Source organism: Sander lucioperca, chromosome 11 (genome assembly GCF_008315115.2).
Source record: "Sander lucioperca isolate FBNREF2018 chromosome 11, SLUC_FBN_1.2, whole genome shotgun sequence".
Classification (NCBI taxonomy): domain Eukaryota; kingdom Metazoa; phylum Chordata; class Actinopteri; order Perciformes; family Percidae; genus Sander; species Sander lucioperca.
Window position 1 is genome coordinate 29,887,260 of NC_050183.1, and position 25,916 is coordinate 29,913,175.

Consider the following 25,916-nt stretch of genomic DNA (forward strand, 5'->3'; position numbering starts at 1 on the left):
GCGTCCCCTGCTTTATCGTCTGTTTTAAAATAAATGGGACCATAATTTACTAAATGAACATCGTGCTGTATTAAAAAAATATATATATAAACTCATTATGAAAATGTTTAATGAGGTAATAAATAAAGTGAGAAGTAGGCTCATTTTCCCATAGACTTCTCTAGAAACAGACTTCTTTTTGGAGCCAGTGGAGTCAGACCCGGAAGCTTTGTCCATTATTTTTACAATCTATGCTATGAACCCATACTGTATAACAGGAATACAGGAAGTTATTGCTATCATGTTTGTGTGTGTGTGTTTTAATATAGCTGTAGCAATAATAACATGTCACTTCTTTACTTCTTACCCCCTCTGTGGGGCAAATCTGGTGTTTCTACAACCCCCCTTCACAGGGCAGTGATTGCATGGTGGCATTAGGAAGAGTTATGGGCTGCGAGCAGCTACTGGCAGGATAGCAGTGGCCTGCTTTATTGCAAAATGTGCTAATGATCAGCAAAGTTTGGCAGGCACAGAAACACTCTGCCCTTTACCACAGCAGCTTACATTCACCAGACAGTGATCATTAATGCATCTGGCTGCTTTTAGAGAGAGACCTAGAACAGCAGCCGCAAAAGTCACTAGTAGCAAAGGTGAGCATTTGGGAATTATTTATTATTTAAAAGAATCTTAATAAAACAAAAAGTGATGATAGTGAAATACTAGCACGTTTTCTTTTTGGGAGAAGAAAGAATGTGTACTAGTCTTAGTGGTTTAGTGGTTTACAAGTTTGTTTTATTGAGATGTATTGTGGCTGGTTAGTTCTCTGTATCTACAGGACCATTTAGCATATAGTTATAGGTTTTTTTTAGTGATCCACATTTGTTTTATGGATGGCTAGTTGTAATTCTTCCTCATCTTGAAGGTCTGTCTGAAGGTAAGCCAAAGATTGGACTGCAGCCCCAAAGGACTTAGCAAGATTTAAAATGCCCAAATGAAAAAAAAAACAATCAAAATTATAATACATTTTCCATGGGTTAGGGTTAGGGTTAGGGGTTAGGATTTTCCATGCCATATTCAAATCAAATCACAGCACAGACCTGCCATTAGTTAATACAACGTGCTGTCATTAGTATTCATGAAGAGGTGCAAGGAGATAGAAATGTGTTGTCCATGCCCAAATGAAAAACTATCACCTGTTTAATCAAAATGTGGGGGGTGGGTGGGACAGGCTCAGTGTTATGCTGCGTTCCAGACACAATTTTTAGCCCGTAAGTTACAACTTCAAGTCACGACTCACGACTTGGTAGCATGTCATCATCCAGATAAACTGTGATTGAGTGAAAGTCGGTTTAGTTACGTTTATGTACAGCAGATTTGTGCATCTGATGATAAAAATAATGACATTTGGCACACCGTCAAAGCTGGCTAGCTAAACATTGTGCCGTTGGCAGGGTTCAGGTTAGGCTACCTAACATTGACGTTAGCTAGCGGCTACCTAACGTTGATGTTAGCTAGCGCTAGCTGATACTAGCGATTTCTAGTCGGCGACATATTTTGGGCTTCATTTAATAAACATAACCTGTAGTAGTACACAATCGTATCTGTATTGTTTTGATTACAATGTGCGGAATTACTTTATGTTGCCTATTTACGTCTATTTATTTCCATTTCTCACCGTCTATACAACATCAACAGGGGTTGCCATTGTTGTTTATGTGTGTGTGACGTCAAAAACTGTAACTGGGAGTACAACGATCTGGTACGAGTTCACAGGTAGTAAATTACGGGTTTGACTGCCGTTCCAGGGCACTTTTACGGGTTGAAGGTTGTGAAAACATGGGTTATATTATTATTACGGGTTGCCTGGAACGGGCCATTAGCTCAGCCATGACAGAAACTGTCTGCAGTTTTAAGGAACTCTTAATCACAAATGTGTCCATCAACTGGTATCAGCGATGATAAGGTCTGTCCATAGTTCTGTCCCCCAAGCTGTGAGATAAACAGTATTTATGGCATTGACAATTGGGACAATTTGTAGTTGACTTAAAACCATGCCAGTATTACAGGGTCTCCCTTTCACTGGTCTATATAGACGACATTCCACTTCCGCGATTGATCAGGTGCTGCTGGAAATTCCGCCGAAACGTCCCTCATTTCGGACCGATGTCCGTCACCTTCCTCTTTCTTTGTGATGGCGTTCTAAACTCTGTTGGATTTATGAGGAATATGGTTAACTACTCCTCAGATCTCTGCAGGGTAAATCCAGACAGCTAGCTAGACTATCTGTCCAATCTGAGTTTTCTGTACACATGTTCCTTCCCGAGACCATTTTGCAGCGGCACCGCTTAGCGCCACCCATGACGATTGTGATTGGTTTAAAGAAATGCCAATAAACCAGAGCACATTTTTCTCCCATCCCGGAATGCTATGTGGACTAGCCAGACCCTCCTGTGCAGCGCTGTGGAGGAAGGTCTGACAAAGCGAGACTAGCTTTGGACTAACAGCAACCTTTTCTGGTTAATTTCCTTTTTACAATTTCATACTTGAAAATGATGACAACGAGGAATATCTTGGGTAGTGCACTGTAAATCCACCAAAACAAGTTCCTTCCTGAGGCTATTTTGCAGAGGCACCGTTGCTCCGTCCGGTGCTTAGCAACGCCCAAGACGATGGTGATTGGTTTAAAGAATGCTGTGTGGATTAGCCAAGCCCCCAGGAAGAGCGCCGAGTCTAAAAGCCACCATGGGCTTAGTGGATAACGGTGGTACTGCACCCCATGGCCCAGAAAGACTTTTCACATAGACTTTGCATGGCGAAAGAAACGTCTATATTTCAGCGGATAATTTGTTTCTGGGTATATCAACTTACCAGCCCGTTAAACATTAGCGTTTCCCAAACTGGCGGGCTATCGGCTAGCTAGCTAGTTGCTAACATCAGGGGTAGCTAGCATGGCTGTATTAAGATCTATACATAACTAGCTATATGCCTACATAACGTTACTACAGACATAGTGATTACATCGCCCGGTTCTCTCTTATGATACATCCGAGGGCTGTATGCCGTAAAGCTTGTAACGTGGATGAGAGCTGAAGCCATGGATGAGCTCTGTTCACGAAACTGCAGGCTAACAGCTAGCTAGCGCTAGTTAGTAGGTAGCTAGCTAGTAGCACAACATAATTATTAAATCTCCTTGGTTGTCTAGCTAAATACATCTATCGTTTATTTAGCTAAGCATGTAAACGATCGGGAACAACGAAAACAATGTTTAACGTTAGTGAATATTTTAGACAATGAAAACGGCGAGTTCATGAGTTCGCCACTTGTAAGAGACACGACAGAGAAGCTCATGAACGCGCATGTTGCTACCGGTTGCTACGACAACGCAAACAAATTGTTGCTAGTGCGCATGCCCATCGTGAGCCAACCAGCGTTATGGGCCAACAATGCGGAAGAGCCGAGCTCCATGTTTGCTTTATGCGCTTTTGAGCACTCTCATTGGAACGTCCCGGGGCTTCCCGCCGAACACTGTATCCAGTTCTCTTAATACATCCATGGGATTAGCCAGACACTCCTTCGCAGCGCTGTGGAGGAGGTTCTGGATATGTGAGACCTTTGCATTGCCAGACCCTTTCTGTCCTGATGTTTTGGCTCCACACTTAATCTCTGTCTTCATCTTTCCAGTCTCTGGGACTTCTTTGTGGTTCGGTTGTACTTGTGTCAGATCTCGAGTAGTCTAAAAGATTGTGATCATTCTCTGTACACAATAAATTGGTGTTGCTTCATTGCAGGTAGGTAAACGTCAATGTCTTATTTCACAACCCAGACAAACCTCAATGAAATGTCTAATAAATGAATATGCTGTGAGTAGGTGGAAAGAGCACGCACCTTCTTCTGTTTACTGCTGTTTCCCTGGCTGTAATATTTTATTTTTAATAATTCTGAATATTGTAAAGATTATACAAACCTGAAAAAAAGAAAGGGATTTGGATAGAAGATTCATATCAACAGCTTTACTGAGTAATGTAAGCCCTGAACCAGAATAGGGGCTGTAATTTATCTACACGCTAACATTCTGTTTTGGCCTGTTAGCGCTGCACTGTATCAGCTTGTGTGTACTATTTCAGCTGTAGTAGAATGTGAAAACAGGTTGTGATGCCTGTGGCTTTTTGTAAGTTGTCTTTTGCTAAATAATGTGGAAATATGAATATTCTTGGAAATATGAAGTGAGTGCACTTCTACAAACACAAGTTGTAGAAATGATGGCTAAAGGCATTTCTGTAAACAGAGCTAACATCTCCCAGACAGCCTGAGACACTGACGTCCTAATTAGCGTTCCTGTAGTCTCGCATTGCCAGACCTTGCTCCACAGAGCTGTGGAGCAAGGTCTGGCTCTTCCACACAGCATTCTGCGATGGTAGAAAAACATGCTCAAGTTTATTGGCATTTCTTTAAACCAATCACAATCGGCATGGGCGGCGCTGAGCACCAGACGGAGCCACGGTGCCTCTGCAAAATAGCCTCGGGAAGGAACTTGTTTTGGTGGAACATGTGTACGTTCAAAAGTTGTTTTAGTCGTGCAACAGAAAACTCAGATTGGACAGATAGTCTAGCTAGCTGTCTGGATTTACCCTGCAGAGATCAACACAAAGAAAGAGGAAGGCGACGGACATCCGGCCGAAATGAGTGACATTCGGCGGAATTTCCGGCGACAACGGAGCAATCCCGGAAATGAAACGTCGTTGATATAGACTATACAGACTTAAGCGTACAGTGTCAGAACAGTAAAGTACTAAACAACGGTAGATTCAAATTTGTTCACAATTATCTAGCCTGTGTTAAAAAAATATATATATTGTATTTTCAGAAAGGCTACCCTGACTTGGTAACTTTTGAATGGAGACTAAAAAAAGAACATGCCCCTGCCACATGCCAGGTAGTGGAAGCAGTCTGGCGGGTGCTGAGCTCACAGCAACACATCAACATCTGCTACAAAGCAGTCACACTCACACGCTGGGAAATCCAAACAGCCTCATTTCATTTATAAAAGCTCAATTTATATAAAAATGTCTTCTGGACATCTATCAAGAGGTTCAGACAGGGTATGCTGGCTCAACGGTCTCTGTGTAGACACATAAACATGGAGCGAATGCATTTTGTTAATCACTGTGGGCTTGAAAGCACGTTTTATCCTTCACACTTGAAATGATATCTGTTACATTTGATTCCAAAGGTCAAAAGCTTTTACGGCAAAATTATGTTTAGAGAAGAGTCCCGCACACTGACCATTACGCAAGCAATTATTTATTTAGAAAAATACGTTTCGGTCTCAGACCTTCATCAGGTAAATTCACACATTTACCTCTGAGACCGAAACGTTGTATTTTTCTAAATAAATTATTGCTTGCGTAATGGTCAGTGTGCAGGACTCTTCTCTAAGCTTTTGATCTGCTACTTTTGATCATATCCTACGCGCCTGCCCGACAAAAGAGGTGTGCAAAAAAACTTTCTTACGGCAAAATTATGTGAAGTGACATTTCCTCAGAAACTTTGCAAATCGTCCAATAATCCATTTCTCTGCTGTGCATAAGCGACAAACTTTGAGTAGATATCTCAGTATGGCACTAGGTGTACAAGTCATCCAACCACATCTAAAAATGAATGGCCACACTCAAAGGCAGTGTTTAAAGCCTGCTGTCATAGCATCCAGTGGTGGAATGTAACTAAGTACATTTGCTCCAGTACTGTACTTAAGTACACATTTGAGCTACTTGTACTTTATTTGAGTCTTTTCTTTTCATGCCAGTTTCTACTTCTACTCCGCTACATTTCAGTGAGAAATATTGTACTTTTTACTCCTTACTGCGTAGTTTCTGCCACCCCCATGAGGAATTAAGTAATGACAACAAAACTGTCGGCGTGTTGGCTCCTGTGTGACCCTCTGCACCCTACAATTAGCCAATAACACCCTTCTTTGAATAAACTCATCGAGACATTGAATTTTTGTGTATCTTCACAGAAGCATAACTCCAGCCTTAAAGGGATACTTTTTATATTTATTTATTTAAATGTATATATATATATATTTTTGACCAACTTTGTATAACAATAATGTGGGTTAGTTTGTGTAAATGAACTATGGTAAACTTCAACTTCCCTTCTATCTTACCAGCACCCAGATCTCGAAATCCAGTGGCTTTTTGCTCAAACTACAGATTGTATTCTGTACTTGCCTCATCTTTTTACTTTCCATTCGATGTGTACAAAAGCCTTAGATGAGCGTTTGTGTATTTAATGTATGTGTAAAATGATTTGGATGAACTTTAAAGTCAATCACAGAAATGCCCTCAGGTTGTAGCACAGAACGTCCAGACAGAAATTACATTGATACATTGATTTTCCCTCAGGGTGATGCTTGTGTGGTTTGGTTCCTGAGGAATGCAGGAAGAGGACTAACATGGCCTCCCTCTGGTGACTTTGAATCAAACTTCAGCATTTTTGTCTGAATGCTTCACATTGTCTTTCTCATTGAGATGTATACAGTGGACATATTTGTGAGGCAGAAATGAAGTGTGTGTAATAGATCAGGTCTGGCTTGACCTTTTTCTGAGTTATTCATTTGTTTATTACTCATAGACACTTCAAGTTTGTGTCTGTGTGTGTGTGTGTGTGTGTGTGTGTGTGTGTGTGTGTGTGTGTGTGTGTGTGTGTGTGTGTGTGTGTGTGTGTGTGTGTGTGTGTGTGTGTGTGTGTGTGTGTGTGTGTGTGTGTGGTTGCTGTCAAGAGTGTTACCAAGCGATGTAATCATGTACAAACATTCCTGTGTGATGTCAGGATGACCTGGTTTGTAAAAGAGGAGCGTAATCCTATTACCGGCCCTGGTGGCAAAACACCGGTGAGTTAGGATATGAATAAAGATTAGATATTTGGCAGCCGTGGAGACTTTCACAAACAGTCTGTTGGTAGGTTGGGATTGGCAGAAAATCAAAGGGCTAGACAGCTGCTGAAGTTTTGTTTTATCTCTGCTGTAAGAGGTGTAGCCTGGCTGTTTGGCGCAAGCTGTGTTTTTGTTGCCCTGCAGCAGTGTTTTCCTTCAGTTTGTGGAAGACTTAGGTGCACGTATTTGGCGGGGGGTTTAGGCGTCCTTCCTCAAGAAAGTGTTACATTTTTCAATAAAAAACAAAATTTCCCCAGCCATTTTGTCTCTCTTTGTGAGTTTTTGTGTCTCGTTGTAGTCGTGTTGTGTCTCTTTTGGGTAATTTTTCTTTTCTTTGGGGTTGTTTGGCGTCTCTTTGTAGTTGGTGTAGTCTCTTTTTCACATCATTTAGGACCGTTATTATCACCATATCTGTGTCTAAAACATTGGGAAAGCTAGAGCAGATCATAAATAAATAACACTCAAAAAGCTGAAAGACTACAATCATTTGATCTGAGAAAAGTCTTTTAGTTATATTCATTCGGTGGTTCCCAAAACGCAGAAGAATACAGACCGAATCACTGTCATTTCGTGCTAACACAAAATGCTAGCGTCATTGATAAACCAAATCTAGTGTTAGGAACAGCAACATGTCACCGCCGGTTGGACTGACTGCTAGTTTGGGTGGTGTCATTTTCTTTAGTCTCTGGCCCAACAGGTGAATTAGCTCTCCAAGCTAACGTTAGTCACAGTGTTGACATATGAAAGCATCAGACATGCATTTTAGATGAAGGAGATCAGAGTATGTTCAGTTGTTCCTCGTCCTGGTTTGCTCAGCGCTGTTCAATTTTTATGTATGGGGCGCAGGGACGTTTCTACCCGGAAGTTGTAAAAAAAAAACATTGTGACTGGGTTTTATGCCAGACTTAAGAAAGTAAGTGCTTGAGTCCTGCAGACATTCTTAATGTAACTGGCAGATTGGAAAGCATTTCAAATGTTTGTGTACTTCAATTGGTAGTTGTGGTCAGGATCATGGTTGGCTTTGGGCTCCGCCAATCTTGACAAAGGAGAAAAACAAATGTCAAACTAAGTTAATCCATAGGCAATAATCAAAACTGGCCAATGCAACCCCCCCCCAAAAAAATTTGTAATTTCCTTTACATAAATAAAGACATTTGCACCATAATTTGTTGCAGAAAAATTCCCCAGAATGCAGGAAATTAAGTGTTTGATATGTTTGAGATCTCAACCCCCTCTAATGATGAACCCAAAGTTACGCCCTTGAATCAAACACTTTAATATTGTGAGGTACAATGAACATTTAAAGGGCTACAAGTGGGACTGTTAAGATTTTTTTTATTATAGATTAAATAGATAACATAATAGGCCTTACTACAGGAAATAAGTCAGTTGAAGCTACACTTTTCTACACCTTTCCCATCTGTGTCCTCAGTCGGGTCTGTTCTAAACTTTTAGTAGCTGGTGCAGGCTTGGCATTAGTGTGTCACTGCAGGCTATCATTTACTTACACACACACACACACACACACACACACACACACACACACACACACACACACACACACACACACACACACACACACAGTCAGTGTTGTGTAATCTGATCCAGATCTCCTGCTGTACCCTTCTCTACGTCTGTTTTTCGGACAGAAGCAATTTTTGGAAACATGAAGTTATAAAAATAGAGAGCACACCATAACAAACTTTAGTGTCTTGTTTTGCTATGTTTACATCCTGGTAGACCTTTTGGTGATTTATGGACAACATCTTTGTGTCCACCAGGGATGTACTGGGACCAAAATTCAGCCCAGGACTCTTTTATGAGAACGTGTGAAGAGTGCACGTAGAACATTTTTTTGGAAGTAATTTTATATACTACTATATATAATACTACATAATTAATGTAATACAGATGTAAAACAATAAAAAAAAAAAAAAATCCAGCCTTTGTGGTATGAAGAGAATCGGATATTGCTAAAGACCTTCAACTCAGGATGTTTTGCACATATTGCCTCCTCAGTTTGCTGACTGAGAGCTACATCTGCAGGGTAAATAAAGTAGTATAAATGACATCAGTAACTTATGCAATTACCAATAACTAACCATTGAAAAGTAACAAAGATTTCTAATTCAGCAGGCCAGTACATTTAATGCAATAGTGGATGTTCTCTTAATTTCTGTTTTAAAATCATTTAAAACAATCATGCAACTCTTTCCATATGTTTTTATTTCTCTTCATAAAACAAATGCCTATCCGGTCCTGCACACCCTGTTTAGTTAGCGATATGATGTGGTTTGTGTGGACGGTGGTGATGATGGTGATGATGATGAGTAGGATAATGATTATGTCTATTAGTTTAGATTAGATTCAACTTTATTGTCATTGTGAAGAGTACAAGTACAAAGACAGCAAAATGATGTGGACAATTTGTGTGGATGATGGAAGAGATGTCGATCATGTATTCAACATGTCTGGTCACTTTGCACTTTATTGCGGGTATTAGTAGCTTTGTCCTTATTCTTATTCTTTTGTCCTTATTCTGCTGCTAATCACCACCTATGTTGGTGATAGACGGGCCAAATCAACCAATCAGATCGATATATCAAACTCTTGCCGAAACCAGTCGGGAGAAGGGCAAAAACATCTTTTCCTCCGAGAAAGGCCTCCAGTGCCGTTTTTTTGCTTTTCTTTCAATGAAGGAATACTTTCTAATTCGGATAAAACTTGCACGATAGCTACGCTCATCTCATCCGTGGAAGCCGCCATGTTGTTTAGACTGAACAGTCGCTTCTCGTTGCGTCACACCTAAACCCGCCTCAAAACCAACGCTGATTGGTCGGTCGTTTGGCAAACGGCTCCAAATTTTCTCTGTCTCAAGATGCCAGACTGATCTGCGAGTGGAAAACTGGAGATCGCGAGATCAGGACGGTCTCACGAGGCTTGTCACCCCCCCGCCCCCCCCATCTCCTTCTGAATTGTATGACTATGTTGTTTTTCATGTATTGTACCTTTTGTTTTGTACCAATCACCCTCCGGGGACAAAATAAAATTGAAAGTTGAAAGTTGAAAGTTGAAAGTTGAAAGTTGAAAGTTGAAAGTTGAAGTTGAAGTTGAAGTTACACTGCACTACCTTTCACTGTATCTTTGCTGGTTCCTGCTCCATATTCCTCCTGCCTGTCTTAACTATTCCTTATTAAACCCACTTTGACCTAATGCACACATATTATTTCCCAACATGGCCGATAGTGCACTTGTCATGTCTCTGTTGCCGGGTCCTGGTCCTGCCTCATCAGTGCTCTTGCTGACAGTGGTATTAACCTTGATCTTTCCACTACGGAAAAGGTTGGTTAATTTGGCGCATTTAACCGCATCTTGCTCTAACTACACTTCTTTTTAACCTCAACTTCTCAGCGCCGGCAATTCTTTTTCATCTTCACCACCATTTTTTTTTTTTTTGGTTTTCTCTGTGATCATAACTTCAGTGAAGTAAGTTTCCCGGCCTAGGGTCAGGCAGAGTCAATCAGATAGACACAAAACAAGGAGCAGTCCAAGTCGGGAGGGGTCGTTCGGCCGCTCGCATCCCCCCTTCAAATTGACAGTATTGAATTGGCCCAGTCTGACAGCCGGACCAGAGCTCCGTTTTGCGCTGTCTGCGGATGTGAGCGCTATGGCTCGTACAGCAGCAGCAGTGTGATCATGCCATATGAAATTTATAGTTGTGTGTATGTGAGGTGTGCATCTGTGTGAGTTTGAATGAATGTGTTTATTTACTACACTTATTTTTATTGCTGCTAACTGGTTTCTGGACATTGTATTCTCTGTAAAAATTTGATTCCTTTATTATTTTAACTGTAAAAAGCCGTTCTAGGGACAGTTGTTGCGAATTAGCCATGGCTATAAACACTGTGATACAGGCATCGGATTGTTCTTTTTATAATAATTTATGTTTTTTGTATCTGTCCCTATTCAAATAAACAACAAATAAATAAATAAATAAATAGGCCAGCCCATGTCAACACTGAGGGCTGTACTGTCACCTGTTATGATGGACCGGCCGTTTGGGAAATCTCCCGAACCTCCCGATGGCCTGTCCATCCCTGGTGTCCATATTATTCGAAAGTACCACTTACAGTACGTTTAAAGCTTTTTTTATTATAGGGTGTGATCCTAAAAGCATCTGTGTGATAGTATCATGTTTTAAAATGTATAGGCTATATTAAATATTTTTGATTGCTCCCCAGATCCTTTCAAGGATGGTGTGTGCTTTGCTCATTTATGTTGAACATGTTCATTACTATTTAGAGAAACATCTGATCAAGTGAATCATTTCCCAGTGGATCCTGCATTATTTTAAAACCGGTCTGATCTTTCCTTTAATACAAGAGCTGCATCCAGCGGAGTCGTCATAGCAATCTGCCTCCTGTTCTGCCTGCAGCATTCACTCCTTAAGCTGGTCTAGAGTCTGTGGAATATAGTTCAACATTATATTAAAAGAGAGAACAGCAAGCTCTTTGTTTTCTATCCTGTGTGTCTCCAGTTCTTCTGTGGATTTTGAATAAGTTGAATTTCTGTTATTGCCGTTATGGCTGGGTTTATAAAAACGATTTTTGAGTTGATGAGTTGATAGAAAGCTAATTAGCTCAACAAGACTCTTTCTGTATTTCTCCGTATGGCTATGTTCAGAAAATGGTGTCGTCCGGCAGAAACTCGAGTGAAGATAATTACCTCTTCTGAAGACTCCATCATGTTTTTTTAATCCTCCGTGTCCTCCTTGGTTACAAGTAACTGTGCGGAGGAGGGTGGGGGTGGGGGGAGGGGGGTTCCAGCCCTAAATGCCAATGCTACTAATGCTGAGCTCCTCTTGTCTTTATACAAGACCAACTGAAACATAAAAGGTTTCTCCCAGGAAAGCCCTACTGACGGCCAAGTGTACCAAACATAGCAAATGGAAACAATGTGATTAACTTACTATGAACTAACTAATGCTGTGTCACATTTTAGTGGCTACATTGGTCTATTATTGCATGTTATTGGGAGCTAATGAAAGTCTATAGAGGATGATCACAAAGCCCAAACTACTGCTTTTTTTCCGGTTCTTATCGATTCTCAATTCCTATTCTTTGAGGGGTGGAGTTGAAACGTGGTCACGTGCTTATTTCATAGATAAGAGGAACATTTTATTTTGATTCAATGGTGAGTTACAGTTTTACCGGGCTTTTTCAGCCATACTTTAGAGCGTCGCCACACTGTGCTCCATGGCTGCAACACAACAAGCTCCTGGCCGCTACGGAAACCAAAACATCAAATTCAACGTGCATGTTGAATTTGGAACTGATGATCGGATTCAAATCCAAATTTTCCAAATGTAATTTTTGAAACTATTCCAAGTTGGAATTGCTTTTCGATGGCCAATCTTACTCATCAACTCATAAAGTCTGACATTTCAAAGTTAACAACCAGGAAGTTGTCCACCTAACAACAGATATTGGCACATTGGGACAAGCTTACAGTACGTGTTGTGATGTGTCACTTCAGCACACCTTGGCCTCCTGGTCTAATGATATCTCCCAGCTTTCCAAGTTGAAACCCATCATGAATGGATTGTGGGGTGTTGACAACCACGAAGATTACTTTAGTTGTGTCAGATTTTGGCAAAAGAAGACTTTTCCTCAGCTGCGTTTGGACAAGACTTTTGGGCAGGGATAATCATCCATCCAATATGTTGTTGCTGACTGTTTTTAAACTGTTGACTTTGGGCACTTTCACACCTATAGTTCGGTAGACTCGCTGTAATTCGGGGCTAAAGTTGCAATTTTTCAAAAGCTTTGGTTTGCGTTCACACTGCACTTTGTCAGGCGCACCAAACATCGAAACAGTCGCTGGTCTATTATTGGATAGAATATCCGAGTGAAACTCTTCTGATCTCAGAAATAATGGAGCAACACCAAATTTATAACGTCTTGGGTTTTCTGGTTTGGCTTTAGTGTTTCTGATATTTTAGAAGAAGGCGACCAATCGGAGCAGCTAACAGACAGCGAGAGAAGGAGAGAGATGATGATGTCACACTGACGACCAGCGATGTGTGGTCAAAACAGCTAATCTGAAAATTATCATCCCGTATGTCAGGGGTTCTCAAACGTATCACTGAAAGGTCCATATCTGAATTTTTTTCAGGGGTCCGGAACTATTGCCGATAAAAAAAACAAAAAAAAAAAAACAGTTAAAGGACAATTCCGGGGGAAAATGAACCTAGGGATTAATAACACATGTGTATATTTCTACACCACTAACAAGGCTCAAAATAGCACCACACTTCAACGGTAGCATAATGAGGGCGCCCTGCTTGAGCTATGTTACTGGTTACTTTTGCACAGCGCTCGTGGTTCGACTGGTCATGACTGTTTTCCCAAGATGGCGCCTGCATGTAAATATGAATGCTACTGTCTTTATAATCTATCTTTTTAATAAACTGTCTGTACACTTTCAAAGTTCTCAGGTTATTAACCCCTAGGTTCATTTTGCGCCAGAATTGTCCTTTAATAAACTTACTAATAACCTTTAGGTAACACATATTCAAGTTGAGTTCTCTGTTTTCCTGGTCAACCTTTGGACCGATACTACTACGTGGAGTTCGGTACCAGTATCGTTTTTCAGTAACCTACTTTCTCTCTAATAAAAAATGTATTTCAGTTGTAAAAATAATTCCAAACCTATTTATTTTTTTAGGGAGGGAGATCAACTACAGTCCGTAACAACACTACTGTATATTCAACTTAACTTACAATGTACTGATCAGTATGAAATGTATTTAAAAATAAAAGAAACGTTAGACTTCATAAGGTATTGTATTCATAACCAGAGGTTTATGGGCTGATGATGCGGACCTTGGTCTGGACTTTGAGAAGCCCTGCCTTATGTCAAATATAAGTCCTTAAATCGTGTGCAAGGTTGAAATTGCAGGTTAGTAAATGCTTTGTTTTTTGGTTCACTTCCTGTATTTGGGTTGGATCCTGTTCTCACCTGAAGTGAACCGAACTCTAGTTCACCTGGAAGCGAACTGACGACCATGAAATGGGACACCGGTTATGTTCACTTACTCTTTTGTCTTGTCAATGAGTGGAAAACAATTTGTTTTTGTAATTATTACCCTTTTTTCTGATTTCTATTTAAAAATCACATAATATCCCCCTCAGTATGTTAGCCAAGTGATTGCTCTATGAATGTAAAAGTCCTCATGTTGATGATCTCACTCAAATCTTCACCTTCTGTAATGTGTGGCAGCATGGTATGGATGGGACATTGCGTGAGACAGAGTGGTGGCATGCATGCACTGTGGAGGGAATTATTTTATATATTTTATAGGACCGGAGAGATTGAAAAAAATATGTCACACTTTAACAGATTTTCCAAGTAAAAAGAAACGGTAATTACCAGATAACAGAAACACTGGTATGAGGGTTTCTGGACAATATTTGTCATTGTTTGTGACGTCAGTTGATTTCCAATAATAAATATACAGACATTTACACAACGCAAGCATGTTCGTCCACTCCCATGTTAATAAGAGTAATTCAATACTTCACAAATATCCATTTAAGGTACTTTTGAATAGATAAAAATGTGTGATTAACTGGCGAATAATCTGGATTAATTATTATTATTATTTTATTATTATTTTGTTATTCCATTGACAGACCTAGTATGCATATAGATGAAATGCTGTGGAAGTGAAGTGTGTCATCATGTCTGATTGAACTGAATTTGCTCACAGTGCCCATGGCACTGTGGTAAACAGAGCATGAATCATAAGTGATCTCTTTTGATTTAAGATTTAACAAAAGCTAATGTACCTTGGTATTGCGGTGAAGGAAAGCCGGAATTCCCCCCGCCTCGAGGAAACATTCTACATGGCATTTCAAAAGAACAGTTAATTAGAATACTGAATGGAGAGTGCTTTCCTTGATTATTGTTATTATTGTTTTCCTTTTTTTTTCAGATGGTAAAACGTGGTGGAGGCAGGAAGCGTCGACTCCCCAGCATCACCTGAAGAACTGGAAGGTGAGCATGTTCCCAGAAGTTCAGTCTGAGTCTCACAGCAAATCTGTCTGCTGCTCTGTCAGCTGGCCTTGAGATGCCCTGGTCAGTAAAAAGACTGATGCCAACACCAGTAAACACTAGGGCACGTGTGTCAAACTCAAGGCCCGGGGACCAAATCCGGCCCCTCGCAGATTTTGTTCCAGCCCGCTTGTCAATTTAGGTTCTCAATCAATTTTGACTCACCTTGTTTTTGTCACCTTTTCACGTTTTGTTGCGTTTTCTGAAGTTTTTGTCACTTTTGCCGACTCTTTTGGTTGTTTTTTTTCCACGTTTTTTCCACTTTTTACGGTGTTGTTTTGGTGCTTTTTTCTGCGTTTTTTTTCCTCCAATGTTTTTGTCGCTTTTTATGAAGTTTTTCCCACTCTTTGTGATGTTTTTGTTTTGTTTTTGTCAAGTCTTTTTGGCGCTTGCTTCCTGATTTTTGCCATTCTTTATGGCGTTGTTTTGGCGCTTTTCTTAAGGTCTTTTTTTTTCAATGTCTTTGTCGCTTTTTCCGTGCGTTTGTCACTTATTTCTACGATGGCTTACCCCTTAATTTCCACCAGGTGCGTCTGCGCTGCGTTCCGTGCGCGGCCATTCAAGTCGATGTTTGATAATCCACCAACTGCAGTGCCATGTCATTTCACAGACGCTCCAATGTTCCGACCTCTCAATAACCCGAAACATTCCCTTTGGTCCTACAGCCCACTAGTCCGACGTCCTTTTGTTTTGTAAAAAATAAACCCTCTGCTCCAACATCCCATTGTTCCGACCATATAGGCTTTTGTGGATCACCTCCCATAAGGTAACGTAACCCCATTTGTACAAGTCCTATCCCCTGACCAATCGGCTATCCTAACCTTAACCACTCGAGGTCAAATGCCTAACCCCAACCCAGTAGCGTAGTGGCAATCAGGAGGGTCGGGACTTTTCCGGTGGCCCGGTAGTGTTTTAAGGCCGCGAGGGCCGGTCGGATTATAGTTATAGATTGCAAGTTCTTAGCAACACCATCCGGCGGCCTGGTGTGCGGCTGCTGCCGGGCCGCTGCCCCTGCCTGCGGCCGTTGCCCGTGCCCGCGGCCACTGCCGGTAGATTTTTTGGACCCACTCCACCACTGCCCCAACCAATCGACCACTATGGCCACGCGGGATTACGGGATTCGTAATTTTGCTGTCAGCTAGAGAAAAGTAATTTCGCTTGTTATTGTTGATTCAGATTTTAGATTATGTGAGGTGATCCGCTACTGGGTTGGGGTTAGGCATTTGACCTTGTTTGGTTAAGGTTAGGATAGCCGATTGGTCAGGGGATAGGACTTGTACAAATGGGGTTACGTTTCCTTATAGGAAGTGATCCACAAAAGCCTATATGGTCGGAACAATGGGATGTCGGAGCAGAGGGTTTATTTTTTCGAAACAAAGGGACGTCGGACTAGTGGGCTGTAGGACCAAAAGGAATTTTTCGAGTTATAGAGAGGTTGGAACAATGGAGCATCGGCGAAATGGGCAGTCCCCCCCCTTTTTTTAGGGCTTTATGTTGACCAAACTGTAAGTGAGAAGACTTTATAAGATACGCACTAATACAGTCAAAGATATTTTACTTTTTAGATTAAATAAAAGCATGTCAATAAACTCTACATGTCTGGCCCTTGATGCGACTCTCATTTTCCAGTGTGGCCCTTAGGGAAGTTGAGTTTGACATTCATGCACTAGGGGTTTCAGACACTGTAAGACGATCCGACAAGCTGTTCATGTGTCTGCCCTTGTATGTTTTTGATTATATGTATTTTTACGTGGACAGCCTTTTGTCCAAGACAAATCTTCAGTGGGACAAATAAATCTTAAAGCTGTTGACTCTTTGACGCTTGACACATACGAAGTTTTAATCCTTGTTCTCATGAATGAAAGACGTATCTAATGCATGAGAATCAGAAAGAAAAGAAGGCCAGTAGGATTTGCTGGCAGACTCTCGGCATATATGTTTCGGCATCAGCCAGTTTTCACTACATTGCCCATTTGATCTGGGCCTTAGCAACTTCCTGCCAGACACTACAGAGAAACTCATTTCATAAGTGATGTTAAAATATTAACCTTACCTGCACAATGGGACGGTGTCACGTGTCAATTAAGTAATTAAAGAGGTGCAGGTGTTGGCTGCAGGTATCCCACAAGGCCGTGGGGACAGGGCCTCTACAGGCTCCTCTACAGGCTAATGGCCAGACACAGGGATCACAGACACCATTTCCATGTCAAAGAGCTGATGGAACAGGATGGATCAACTTTCAGTTTCCACAATGTATGTAACAGTGTATATCACTCAATTAAATGCAAATACTAAAAATAAAGTCCTAGCTGCATGGCTCTAGGCAGTGGTGGAAGAAGTACTCAGATCCTTTAGTAAATGTACTAATACCACACTGTTAAAAATACTAAGTAAAAGTCCTGCATTGAAAATGTCACTTAAGTAAAAGTATATAAGTATCATCAGGAAAAAGGACTTAAAGTATTAAAAGTAAAAGTACTCGTTAAAGTAATCAAAAAAGCGTTAAAAACTAATTCTGTGTTTAATGGTCTAATCATTTCAGCTGGACTTGTTGGAATTGTTGGTTAGTTTCATTTATAATATGTTTTGTGTGCAGAAATCTTAAAGTGCTCATATTTTTCTCATTTTCAGGTTCATAATTGTATTTAGAGGTTATATCAGAATAGGTTTACATGGTTTATTTTTCAAAAAACACCATATTTTAGTTGTACTGCACATTGCTGCAGCTCCTCTTTTCACCCTGTGTGTTGAGCTCTCTGTTTTAGCTACTGAGTGAGGCATCTCACTTCTGTACCATCACCACCATTGTTGGGAGTCGCACATGCACACTACCTAGGTGAGGACTACTAGCCAGTCAGAAGCAGAATATGAGGGCGTGCCACGCTAGCAGCTATGCAAGCATTATAACGTGTGTTACAAAGTGACGCACATTTGTCACGGAAGTAAAGGCTGGACTACAATAGAGCTGTTTGGAGCATTTTGTGAACAGTGTTTTCTGTTGGAGATGGTAAGTCCATTTGGGCTTTTTCACTTTGTAAACCTATAATGTGCACAAAAAAGATATATAACACAATAAAGGAAAGGGAAAAAGCCAAAAAGCATAATATGAGCACTTTAATAGTGATGGCCAAATGAACTATTATCTTTATCCTCTGAGCCCACTAGATGGTGCTCTCTCTTCAACAAAGGGTTGAAAACACACTGAACAGAGAGCGCCATCTAGTGGGCTCCGAAAATAAAGAAAATGGTTCACGAAGCTTCATTTGGCCATCACTACACTTTAATGTGTAAAGTAACTAGTAACTAAAGCTGTCAGATTTCTCTCTGAAATGTAGCGGAGTAGAAGTAGAAAGTGGTATGAAAAGAAAAGACTCAAGTAAAGTACAAGTACCTCAATATTTGTACTTAACTACAGTACTGGAGTAAATGTACTTAGTTACATTCCACCACTGGCTGTAGGGATGGCACAGTCACTTTGGTCCTAACTGGAATATCTCGACAACTATTGAATAAATTGCCATGGAATTTGGTTTAGACTAGAGATGTTCCGATACAGATACCAGTATTGGAAAAGCCTCCGATACTGCCTAAAATGCTGGTATCTATATCGGCAAGTACTGGAGTTTATGCACCGATCTGATACCATGTAATTTAGCTCTGAATAAAATCTACTTTAAAGTAGTTTATTTATGTTCTTTTCTGTTTCTTTTCCGTTGACTGTCAAACTGGATAATACAAGAAAGTTCTACGGCGTTCATTGATTGTGTGTTTGTTCATATTTCACACACAGTTTAACAACAAAGATAGCAATCATATCACATCCATACAGGGATAGTAGCATACAGCTGTGTTAAAACATGATAAAATATATAATATACTGGTATCAGATCGGTACTCGGTATCGGCCGATCCGCAAGTTCAGGTATCGGAATCGATATCGGGAAGGAAGAAATGGTATCGGACCATCTCTAGTTTAGACTGTAAAGGACCTGAGTACACAATCCATTCTTTGTGAATTTGCCCATCAATATACTACTAAACTGAAGACAGTCATTAGAGCTGAACGCTGATCAGAGGTGGAAAGTAACAAATTACAACTACTTATGTTACTGTATTTGTGTACTTTTACGTTTTAAAGTAGTTTTTAAAATCTGTACTTTTACTTTTACTTACGTATGTCTTTTTAAGTATTGTACTTTGCTAGATTTTAAATCACATCATCATTACTGAGTTAAAAAAGTAAATAAAAAAAAGCTCTTTAACGCTGCTTTGTATCTGTCAACGAACTAACATCGATTTGTGCCCTTATCAAATCACAAAAGACTGCAATTTGATTAAATAAGTATAAGTATAAATAACATATTAAACAAGTATAAATATGAAAAAACTATATCTATTCCCAGTGGTAAAACGTAACTTAGTAACTTTTTTCTCTGAGTAAATTTTAAATAAGCTACTTTTTACTTTTACTTGAGTAGATTTTTACACTGGTTATTTTACTTGTACTTAAGTTAAAGTTCATCAAAGGAATTTTACTTTTACGTACTGTAAGTAGAATATTTTTGTATTCTTTCCACCTCTGACGGTGATGCGACTGCTTATCTTGGAAAAAATTAGATTAGATTAGACTCAACAAAGTGATTTCTGATTTTCTCCTCTAGTATATAAAATGGTTCAAATTAGCCCAACCTTTGTTGTAACAATAATGTGATACATTCATGCATCAATCGATAACAACATGCAATATCGTCGACGAAAAAGAATACGTTAAAATGTAGTTAAAGGTGCTCTAAGCGATGTCTTGCGTTTTTTAGGCTACAACATTTTTTGTCACATACAACATCTCCTCACTATCCACGAGCTGCCTGTCCCCTAAACACACTGTAAAAAAACGTGGTCTCTGTAGACAGCCCAGGCTCCACAAACGGCAACAAAAACAAACTGCACCAACCTACACCACGAAACATAACAAACAGTGTTCCAGCCAATAACCGACAAAAAGGATTAAGGGGTGGGGGGGTTAGTGCGCGGAAGGGAGGGGGAGGGGACAGGATGAGGAGGAGTGGGGCGAGCTAGCCGCCGTTTCTTTTTGACAATACTTCGAACGTCAACAAGAAGTGACATCACCCAACATCGCTTAGAGCATCTTTAAACAAAAACTCTCTTTATTTGCATTGCCTTTCACCTTTTTTTTTGTGGGTAGTGGGGTACTTCTCCTTGATAGCGTGTATAAAACATGTTTTTCTTAAAACAAGGTTGATTTCATACGGACTTGTGGCTTCTACAGGAGCAGAAACTTTCACAACCTCGTAGTGAGTCTACCTCGGATGGTTTAGACTTAGATTATGGCTAATAATCAAAATATCCTTATAGAGAAAATGAATGGGGGTTTTACTTCCAGAACCACACTGTTGAGCTCTATAAGGTATTGGAATAGACCATGCATGGCAGTTATACTTCTGGTGTCTGCAGCAATGGATAGTGTTTTTAATATCCCACCCTTAAGAACAAGAAGCCTTTATTGTCATTATGTTACACTAAATACAACGAAATTACGAATGCCCCTCCCAGCGGTGCTCAAAATAAAACTATATTGCACACATCCACGCATAATATAAGACAAACAACATTCATCATAAAACAAACAAGGGCAGGTAGTTGCGATAATAAATATATTGCACAATTGCACAAAAGTTATAAATAAAAAATAATAATATAATATAATACTATAATACTATAATATTATAAAATAACCCCTTCAGGTTTGAACCCTAAATATTGCACAGATTAGTAAAATGGATTGTAAAAACACTAATAAGAAATGTGAATATGGGTGCAGAGACATTATGAGCATAGATTTAGAGTCTGGATGGCTTTTAAGAAAGAGTTTTTAGTCTGTTAGTACAGACTAACAGACAACAGTTAGTGAGAAACATTTAACTCTGACTGCATGTGTCTTTGCGATTGCACACTCTCTGATCATGCTTTTATGATAAAGTGCAGTGAATCTTCCAGCTTCCCTTACCAACCAGCCAGCCAGTGGACAAAGTAACTACTTACGTGTTCCTTGATATTATCAGGTGATGCTGTGGGTGGTGGCATCTTTGCTGACACTAGTGGAAGATGTGTTTTCTGAGGAGGACAGTAAAGAGGCTCAGTCAGACTTCCATCGTGTCCTCAGGCAGCCCTCCTCGTCTCCTGCTGAGGATCTGACAAAGGACAGCACGGTCCACGCACCCTGGCCTAAAGCCCTTGGCAAGTATTTCATTTTCTTGTTTCATCAGCAATGTATTGGCGTATCTGCAATCCATTTGATGTTGTTTTACTTTATTTTATGGTTAAACTTAATCTACTGTAATCACACCACATCTGATAGTTAGGTCAGGGCTGATCAGTTCAATTCAATTCTATTTTATTAATAGTGTCAAATCAAAACAGTAGTTATCTCAGGACACTTTACAGATAAAGTAGGTCTAGACCATACTCTATAACTTACCCAACCCTAGGATCCCTATTAGCTGTGCCCTTATCTATATGCACGACGCTCCACTTCCTGGATTGCTCCGGTGCCACCGGACATTCCGCCGGATGTCCCTCTTTTTTTTTGGCCGGGTGTCCGTTACCTTCTGCTTTCTTTGTGTTGGCCTTCTAAACTCCTAAACTGGATTTATGAGGACTATGGTTAACTGCTCCTCAGATCTCTGCAGGGTAAATCCAGACAGCTAGCTAGACTATCTGTCCAATCTGAGTTTTCTGTTGCACGACTAAAACAACTTTTGAATGTACACGTTCCACCAAAACAAGTTCCTTCCCGAGGCTATTTTGCAGCAGCACCGTGGCTCCGTCCGACACTTAGCGCCGCCCAAGACGATTATGATTGGTTTAAAGAAATGCCAATATACCAGAGCACATTTTTCTTCCATCCCAGAATGCTGTGTGGCCTAGCCAGACCTTCCCCCACAGTGCTGTGGAGGAGGGTCTGGCAAAGTGAGACTAGCTGTGCCCTTAATTAAAGCTAGTCCTCCTGGGGTCCACATTTAAAAACATTACAGTCCACATGACTTCAACTTCAAAATCTGAATCAGAAAAGGATTTCTTGCCAAGGAAGTAGCACTCACGAGGAATTTGCCTCGGCAGTTGGTGCAAACAGTAATATGAAACAAACAAACAAGCAATAAATACAGAAACAACACATGCATAACAATTTAACATTAAGAAAAAATAGGCTATATGGATTAGTGCAGGATTTGCAAATGTCAAGCAATGTGCAAAAGTTCAGGATATATATAATGCAGTATACAGGTGCAAAGGCCAGGATGCAGGATTGAGAGTCAATGTCAGTGGGGGTGCAGGGCCTTGTTGATGAGGCTGACAATGAATGTACATCTACAAATATGATGTTCCAAGGTGTTTTTGTTTGCTTTTTAAACAGTGATCTCTGTGTTAATTTAGACAACAGTGGAAAATAATTCCATGTTTTCATCGCTCCAGGGGCGATTCTAGGATCAAACCTTTACCGGCAATTTCCACTGGATGCAGAACGTCTGCGGAACATCTCCGGAACGTCTACGGAGTCATTAGGTTTCCATTAAAGTCAATGTGTGTATTTCCACTGACTGCGGAACGTCTGCATCCCTACTCCGTCCCAGCTCCGGCGGTCCGCAGCCCTCCGGAGCAGATACGTAAAGCTTCTATTTTTGCCGGACGCCGGAGAGCTCCGCAGCAATTCAGCACACGGTAGATAGTGCGGGACAGGAAGTCGAGCACAGAAACAAAATAAAAATCTGGTTAATTTTCAAAGTAAAATACACCGTGCTCACGGCAGATCATATTTCCCTGCACTACACCTTGAAAACACAGCACAGAGTTGTTTCCCCTCTACTCCTCTGGATGGAAACAAACTGTTATTAGTTTTGTGGTTCTATTCTACGTGAATTCGCGAGATATTGTGGGTCCTCGTGACTACAGCTGCCCCCGCTAAATCAGTAATTTCATTAGCCGATAACCTCTGACCTTACTACTGAACAACAACGTCAGCTAACTTTTTTGACACTATTAACACTATGATGGACCTAAACCTGACACTTTATAAGTCACAGTGATAACGACCCAATTTAACACAATGTTCTAACATTCAACAATTTTAGTTGCTTACGTTTCAATTTGGGTTCATAATCTGCGCCATTAAATTACCAACTTCTTCTCTGGGGACTACCAATGTTAAACTTAACAGCCGCACTCCTGCTCTTCTTCTGACAGATTAGATAGAGACTCAGCCAAAGGTGGGAGTCTGGCACAACCTCCTCCGATTGGCCAAAACTACGTTTCTGTTAACCCTTTCCTTGACTGGGTTACAGGTGCATAGCATCAGCGACAGCCACAGGATATTAAACCTGTTTCAAGCCCTTTGAACCTGTAATTGTTTGTCCGCAAACTCTCACTTGAAGCACCAAAAGTTATTAAAGTATTAAAGTGTTTTATTATTATAATTTTTAGGGGGGCTGAGATGAAATTTAGGGCTTGAGCCCCCCTAAAAAAGGTCTAAAATCGCCCATGCATCACTCTATACACTTCTTTATATATATATATATATATATATATATATATATATATATATATATATATATATATATATATATATATATATATATTAGGGCCGACAAAGTTAACGCATTAACAATGAGTTAATGTGAATTCCTTTTACCAACACACATTTGTTTTGACATAAACGCATTCTGTGATTTGGGCTTCGGGCTGCGCCGTAGTTTGGGAAATCAGGAAGTGATGCAGCAGTAATGTTGTGCATGGCTAGTAGAAACAAAGCTCCTTGAGAAAAAGAAAAGGGTCTTTTCAATGGAAAGTTGAGTTTCAAAGCCCTTCCAGATGGTTCTCTCCACAAGACTAAAGTTATTTGCATGTTCTGTCGATGTGAACTGAGTTACCACCGGAGTACGTCCAGTCTCAAATACCACTTGAGAAACAAAAACTTGAAAAATATCCATTATAAAGTACATTTAGAACAGATAAAAAATGTGTGACCAATTTAACTTTTAACTTTTTTAAAGTGCAGCGATGTTTCTGTTTCCTGTAATGTCTGTTTCAGAGCATCAGAGAGAAGTGCAGTATATCAGTGGCACCAGAATGAGGCACCAAAATCCACGTTGCTATTCCTGCAACAGCAGGGTGTGTTACGAGGAAGTACGGCAAAATAGTAGCCCGTTAGGCACGACGCAAAGCCGAGTGAAGTGAAAATAAAATAATAAATGGCGGCATACGATTAATATGACTTTCTCGGTTGCCAGGAACATTTCAAACAATGCTCGAAAAGTATGCTCGACCCTTAATCACATCGCGATTAACGCGTTAATGCTGACAGCCCTAATATATATATATATATATGTGTGTGTATTTGTATGTATATGTATATGTGTATATATATATATATATATATATATATATACTGTATATGTATATGTTTGTGTATATATATGTGTATATATATATATATATATACATATATATATATATATATATATATATACTGTATATGTATATGTTTATGTGTATATATATATATATATATATATATTTATATATGTACTTTTTCTAAATACACTATATAATGTGGTAATAATAAACCGCCCCTTACAAAGAACAGTAAGAAAAATGTAATATTATTTATTATGCTGGGAAACTTTATAAGACATATCCAGACATTTTAAGACATGTCCAGTGGGAACACATAAACTATTGTCTTCTCCTTGTGTGTGGGGGCCGTGTTACATCGGCTGCCTGCAGGCATACACTGCTCGGCTTTTACAACCTTGGGAAGGGCTCTCTCGCATTTCCATCCTTCATTGTAACATTTGTCATTTTTTTGTGTGCAGATAAGAGGCTGAAAACAAAGCTTCATAAATCTGAGATGGAGGCCATAAAATAACAGCGTGTCACTCCTGGATGACTTATGTAGCCTCTGGAAATTTGCCTGGTAGTTTTCAACACTGAGTATGGCCTTGGTCAACTGAGCAAGGGCCCCCGTGTACAACGGGCTAAAAATAATCAATCCAGGCTGCAGGTTTCTGTCATTCATTATAGTCCTGCTCTTCACAGCTAGCAGAGAAATAAGATGAATGAACCTGAATTGTATGTTTTTATTCTACCAGTCAGTTTGGTAAATAGCTAAACCAGAAATGTTTCTGATAATATCTGATAATGTGTATAGTAAATAAAAAAACTGAAATAAAAGTTTTAAAGTAAGCCAACCCCTGACACTCCAACTTTAACTGATTGTAATTCAATCAGGAGAGACTGTTTGCAGATATGCAAAATGTTTTTTTGAACAAGAGCATAATTTGAACATAGTATTGGAGATTGAACTCCATCGTTATATGAATACATTTGTATTAATACATTTGATATATTAATACATTTAATATATAGGGGTAGGGAACCATGATGTAACCCCCCGATGGAATCCAGACACCGGTGGCGGTGGAGAAGGCCGGAAGACCAGGCCGAGGAGGCACTGGAGTGACAGCCGGAGAATCACTAGGACGGGAGGTGGAAGGGGAGGAGGAGGGACGACGCCTTTCTGAAATGACAGCTGATAGCACAGGGAGAGAAAGCGCTTTTAAACTTTTTAAAACTTTAGGAGAGACTGATTATTGTTAGGTCTTCCTGAAAGAATTTACGCTGAGCTACATTTGGATAAGATTTTATTTATATAATTTTTTTAATATTTTTTTCGGGCATGTTAGGGCTTTAACTCATTAATAAGCTTATGCTGCGTTCCAGGCAACCCGTAACTCGTGTTTTCACAACCTTCTACCCGTGAAAGTGCCCTGGAACGACAGTCAAACCCGTAACTTACTACCGTGAACTCGTACCA

The 25,916-nt window shown here is 40.1% G+C and overlaps 1 long non-coding RNA gene across 1 annotated transcript in view; it reads right to left on the reverse strand.

The window, feature by feature from the left end:
* Positions 1–20,671, reverse strand: part of LOC118496319 — a 22,895-nt gene extending 2,224 nt beyond the window's left edge. The window contains exons 1-2 of the long non-coding RNA XR_004898881.1: positions 20,657–20,671; positions 7,764–7,767 (exon numbers count right to left, since the gene is read on the reverse strand). This is a non-coding gene — a long non-coding RNA (uncharacterized LOC118496319). The remainder of the gene's footprint in view (positions 1–7,763; positions 7,768–20,656) is intronic.
* Between the last annotated feature and the right edge of the window lie 5,245 nt (positions 20,672–25,916).